The following is a 6,115-nucleotide window of genomic DNA, read 5'->3' as shown; positions in this document are numbered from 1 at the left end:
ATTTGGTAGCCGGTGGTGGAGGTTGGTGCCGGCGAGTGGGTGCCACGCGCCGCCACTGTAGGTGGCGCGTGAGACTGTGTTTTGGCCAGAATTTGACTTCTGTTGTTGATATAATTAGTCAATTATACTTTTAGTTCCATGATTGCAGTTTTAGGATAAAATTGGAGAAGAGTGATTATGGATTTTGATGTTGATCAATGATGAAATTGTTAATTGAATTATGAGAAATCCATCTGTCAGATTTCCTTGATTCGGCCCTAAAGCCCATACCTTAAGAGAATAATATTAGTGAAGAAGATTGGGAGATTTTGGGCAAATAAAGATGATGTTAGGGTTTGGTTTTAATTAACGTAATTTAGTTTCCATCCAGTAATTACGGTTTACGGACGTTATTTTGTACAGGACGTGAGGAGGATTCCCTCAAGGAGGGTTCGGATCGACGGCAGGCTTAGCCGTACACTGTGAGTGGACTTTTGTTTTAAATAGCGATGCATGCATTTATTTTCTTAAATAATGCTCTAGTGATTATTCATATTACTTTTTGAGGAAATGAATTAATTTTCGGAAATTGATTTCGAATTATATCATGGATTTGCTTTCAATAATGAGTTTCAAAGGTTGGTTTTGATTTATTATATTATTTGATGAATTCCTTATTTCCGAGGTAAATTTCTGGAATTAAGCATATCCCTAATCACCGAGTTAAGCTCCTGGAAGATTTTTAAGATGAGTTTCAATGGAGTTGGATATTCTCAATTGTTTATTGACTTTCAATTTTGGCATCGGGAATGCCTAATTAAGGATTTTGGATTTGGTTGGCTTCTTGGAGATTTTGAGAGATTTTTGGAAATGGGATTTTCCTAAACTAAATTCCGGTTTTGGTTACGGATTTGAGAATATCTGGGCGTGTGGGACACGCCGTCGATTTATTCCTATTTCTCACTTATCCATTTTGAGATTGAGAGTAATCTTGGCGTGCGGGGTCACGTCGTTGAATACATGGTTTCTATCTCGTGAGAAATATGGGGAAGCTACATGGATTTACTGGTTTTCGATGATTTTTCCTCACCATACGCGGGTTATGTTATTAGGTCTCCTCCTCACTGACTTTGTGTTGGTGAGTGGCAGTTGAGGTAGCTTGTTCTCCTCCTCACCTACTTTGTGTTGGTGAGTGGCAGTAGAGGTGATTTATTCTCCTCCTCACATGGGTGGCAGTCGAGGTCATTTGGTCTCCTCCTCGCACAATCTATGTGTGAGTGGAAGTTGAGGTTATTAGTTCTCCTCCTCGCACAATCTATGTGTGAGTGGCAATTGAGGGTAGGTAGAGCCTGAGAGGCTCCATTTCCCGTATGGTGATATCTCTTCCTTATATCTTACCATTTCTCGACTAGCGGGGCCTAGTCTGATTTCCGTGTAACCAGCGGGGGCTGGTTTTATCCTGTTGAGTATCGGAGTTTCGATCTTTCCTCTCGGTTGTTTGTGACTAGCGGGGCTAGTCGGTTTTTCTTGAGCAGGGCTTCTCGTGAATTGTTTTCTGAATCGTTACATGCATCGAGAGTTTTTAAGGAAATATATATATGGGAAAGTATAAAATCCACTTGGTTTAAAAATTGTTTATTTTTGTCCACTCACGCTAACGTATTTTATGTACTTTCCCCTGGGCCCTTCGGTTTCAAATGCCCAGTTTGTAGGCGAATGGGTTGAGGTCGGGCGTACACGGAGTTGAGGCATAGTCATCAGCATGGCTTCCGCATCTGTCGTTGAATTAGGTTTTCCTCTTATACCTTTCTGTTAGAATTGCTCTGATTACCTATGGGATTTATGATATTTGAGTTGGGATGCGTGTCTTGTGAATTGGAGACTGATGTTGATTTGGGGAGCAGGGTGGCTCCAGGAGCATAAGGATGAATTGATTGAGGAGTGTAAATGTTTTCTACAGGCTTGGGTAGCCCATTTTAGGGGAAGTTCCGCCAAATTTTTGGTAGAATTTCTTCTAAGGTGGGCCCCGCAGGGTCACTTCGGATTTCAAGGTGAAATCCGGGGCGGGTCCTGTCAGCATAACTAGTTAATATGGGTTATAGATGATGCATGTCCAAAATTAGAATCTTCTCGACACACTAGCTTGGTTGAAATTGGCTGACATACTTTGCCCACTCGGCCCGGACCTGATCAATGTCTTTTTGTGTGTAGAAGTGATTTGCTTTCCTTTCCCACTGCAAGTATTAAAAAAAATACAAATTAATGTGAATGGATATGTTTCACAACATTAATCAGAATTGGAAGGAGTTGATATTTATATATATTAGTAACCAGTAGTGCAGATTCAAAGAGACTAAATTTGTAACCAGTAGTGCAGATTCAAAGAGACTATTAACGTACATTAGTTTTAATGTTTAATCAAAATTGATCATTTCATTGAAACATGCTACATAGAGTTCACAGACTATTAATATGGATTAGTTTCACTATGTTCTTCTCTTTTGAAGGAGAGATCATGTTAAGGGAAACCGCTTTAAAGCAACAAATGCAAATCTTCTCTTAGATTTATTTCATTTATGCCCTGGACCCAAAAAAAAACATATATACAGAAGTACAGAACTCAAACATCTGCACATCAAATAACACATGAATAGCTTTGGCATATGATACCAACAGAACGAGAGAGAAAGAAATTGGTAAATAGGTAGCAAGTAAAAGAAGCGAAAATTAACAAAGTTTATATGCATACTCATAGTCAACAGCTTTAAGCACTTCATACATTGCTGTCTTTATTTATCACAAATAATCCTAAAGATACAACAAAAACTCTGGAGGCATGCTTTTAATTTCACCAAGTAAAAGTTATTATCAATTACCTGAAATAACTTGGGCAAGTAAAAGTTATATTAGAAACCGATTGAAACAGTAAGTACCATCTCATTTCGAATAGATAAGGTAAACTTCAGATTATTATACCAGTCCTTATTGTGGTGTAGTATGCTTCTAGAAAAGATCCTTGGATTCCCTCGTTCTGTGTAAGAGAAATGGGACATAAAAAGTATCTGTTAGCTGAATGATGATAATTGTTGAGGTATGATAATGAGTTGCTGCTATAATTAGATTGTGAAGGGAATGGTAGCTATTACCTTCTCATTAACTAAAACAAACTGAAGACCATTGTTTCTAGGAACAGGTCTGTATTTCTTCACTCTCCACACCTTGCAGACTCGCCCTTTGATTTGTAGGTCAGTCTGTAAAGGCTGGATATCTCGTATTCAAACGATTGCCATTGTGGGTATCACCTGTCAATAATGAACAATAATGCAAGTAAGTAGTTATTAGAGAAAGCAAAAAAAAAACAAAAAAAAAGGAAGAGGAAACAGGTGCTGAATATGTTATAAAAGAAATAATACTTTGAAACCAATTCAGCTATCATACTTTTACAGTATAGTGACAACTATAGAATGGTATTAAAAGTTATGTGCAATAGAGAATAACAAATCTAGTAGTACCAAAATTTTTACAAAAGCAAACACACAATTCAAATATGATCATACCCTTACTTGCAGTGGCATCATGCTGATCATACACAAAACTAAACTAAAATGCACCCAATACTTTAAGCTATGCTCGAGGAGTATCAATTGATTAGCTCTTTTTGTGGCATTCTAATTATTTTCTGCTGCAATCTAATCTATATAGTCACAAATAACAAAGATCTTAGAAAAGTAAAGGTTTTTTTTTTTTTTTTGTGAACCAAGGTCTTGAATGAAAACAAAATTGCACTTCAAATCAGTATAGGTGGAAAAACCCTGGATTACTGAGTATCAGCAAAAAATGGAAAAAAGCAAGAACAAAAGTGATGAGATTTCTTGTTGCTTGTTACTTGTTCAGCAAAACATTGGATTACTGAGTATCAGCAAAACATTAATCAAAATTTTCAAATATTAATACCAGATCATATCAACCAATTTGTATGGACTACCTTGATTTGCAGAGCCTAGCTGACTGCCACCAATGCTCTCCTACAACAGTGGGATCAACTGATAATCAACAATCTTATAAAAAAAATGATTATCAACAATGAAGATATTGGAAAAGTTGAGGATACGTACTTGAGATCTCAATATATAGGTCTTTAGATTGAGGATAGTTCAATACTTCCAAATGTTTTTTAAAATTCCAGAGGAACCTAGAAAATGGGCTATTCGTCCAGTGTTCTGTTCTTGATTAAACCGTTTCCTGATTGTAGACTTATGATCAAGTACAAACCTTAATACGTATGCACTATTATTCGAAACTGCATAGTTTTAATACTTCCTCTAAGTTACAAAAAAAATTAAAAAGGAAAGGTATTTATTCTAAGAGGATTAATTACACATATAAACTTATTCGTTGATCAGTTTTAGGGAATAGAAATACTAGCTCTTTGCCTCTTTCCCATCGAAAGTTTACTTGCAACTATAATTTTTCTTTTCTAATGTTTTACATTCTTACGTTTTTTTAAAAACATAGCATAGGCAAATCTACATTTTGAAGCAAAAGCTATCATCTCTCTAGCAAATCAACTTGCAGCAAACAATGGCATTTCTTATTGCAAGTCATAAATCGTTTGCTCTATTGAAACACGAATCAAAACAACCTTCATATAAAGATCACATCTTTATAAGCAGTGCAAGACATCCACATCTAAAAGTGAATCATAAACTGACACATTTTCTGGGATAAAAAAAAAAAGAAAAAAAAAAGACCTCATAGGTGGTATTTCAGTATCTGACCTGCAGCTCTCCTGCTCTCCTCAACACAAATCCAAAAATCGCCTTCCTTCTCCTTCTTCAAGACAAACCCAATATGAAAATCGTAAACCCCTGCATCACCAAAACCCCAAATTAGTCATATGTAAAGAACAAAATCGAATTTGATAAAACCCAACCCATATAGATTGAGACACAAATTGAAGACGAAGAGCAAAAATAAAACCCAACCCTCATGAAGACACAAATTCATCTCCTTGATTTTCTCCACTTCCTTTTCCATTTCCACCCAAAATACTTCTTTTTCCATTCCGTGATCCTCTCCTTTAGAAGATGAAATTTTCTCATCAATTTAAATCCCTTAGAACTGAACCAACATACTTTAATGGAATCTTTCTGTAAGCTTTTGAATTTTGATCACAAACAAGTTATTTTGATCGCAGCAAAGGAATGGACTGCAGCTAGTATAGTTATAATAAGCATTAAAAATCCAAACATATTAGGCAAGGGAAATCTTATCCTCACCATCAACCCATTTAGTATAAATTGGCTGAGTAGACTCCCATTATGCCTAATCAGAAACAAGATGTATTGAATGACCTTTTTTCTTATTTTTTTCCTTTTTTCTGATTTTTTCTTTTCAGAAGAAACAAATACTTTATCACTGCAAAGACGAGAATAGTACAGAGAGTGGGCAAGGAATCCACAGCCTAGGAACAAGATGTATTGATCACACTTTAATTGCTAACCGAATAATTAAGTGATAGTATATATTTGTAGTTTAGTCAATTCAGAAAGGGGATAGCTTTTTCAATTCTTGTATATAATGTTTAATTACGAAAGGAAACCCCTCCGTATTTCTCACCTTTCGAAAACCAGAAGAGATTACACCGTCGTTTTCAGCAGCAGCAAGTTCTTGCTTAACCTTTTCAGGACCTTTACTCACGGCTTGCATTTCTTCAGCTAAAGCTTTCAATGGAATCTGATTATTTGATGTTAAGATCAAATTAAAGAAGCAACAAATTTATTGGGTCAGCTATGTACTGTTACTAACTAAAGTTACAATAACATCAGGAAGAACCAATTCTAGCAATATAATTCACCTTAGAGGCAGCTTCCAAATGAATAAGATCCTTATCAAAATCCAGCAACTCTGGCATTTTCTCAGCAATAAGCTAATGAAGAAAGAAAAAAATGAGTAATGGCATGACTTGAATATCCCAATATAAATGTACCCAACAAAAGAAAAAAAATACTGATAAAGCAAGAAATCTGTGCATAGGGGATATTAGCATCAACAACTTTGACGGCATAGATGGCAGAACAAATCTTAAAAGACAAAAATACACTCACAAGAGTTGGAAATTAGTGGGAAAATTACA

The 6,115-nt window shown here is 35.9% G+C and overlaps 1 long non-coding RNA gene across 2 annotated transcripts; it reads right to left on the bottom strand.

Annotated features, from left to right (window-relative positions):
- Positions 1-2,034: 2,034 nt before the first annotated feature.
- Positions 2,035-4,072, bottom strand: LOC112165673. 2 transcript variants are annotated; one of them, XR_002922914.2, is made up of 4 exons: positions 3,965-4,072; positions 3,126-3,281; positions 2,913-3,010; positions 2,035-2,213 (listed from the first exon to the last, which is right to left on the bottom strand). It is a non-coding gene; the product is annotated as an uncharacterized LOC112165673 (long non-coding RNA). The 2 variants fall into 2 exon arrangements; XR_005800918.1 differs by having other exon boundaries at positions 2,038-2,213; positions 2,956-3,010.
- Positions 4,073-6,115: the final 2,043 nt, after the last annotated feature.

Source organism: Rosa chinensis, chromosome 5, assembly GCF_002994745.2.
Source record: "Rosa chinensis cultivar Old Blush chromosome 5, RchiOBHm-V2, whole genome shotgun sequence".
Classification (NCBI taxonomy): Eukaryota; Viridiplantae; Streptophyta; class Magnoliopsida; order Rosales; family Rosaceae; genus Rosa; species Rosa chinensis.
The sequence above is the reverse complement of the archived record's forward strand: the minus strand, read 5'-3'. Positions and strand labels throughout refer to the sequence as shown.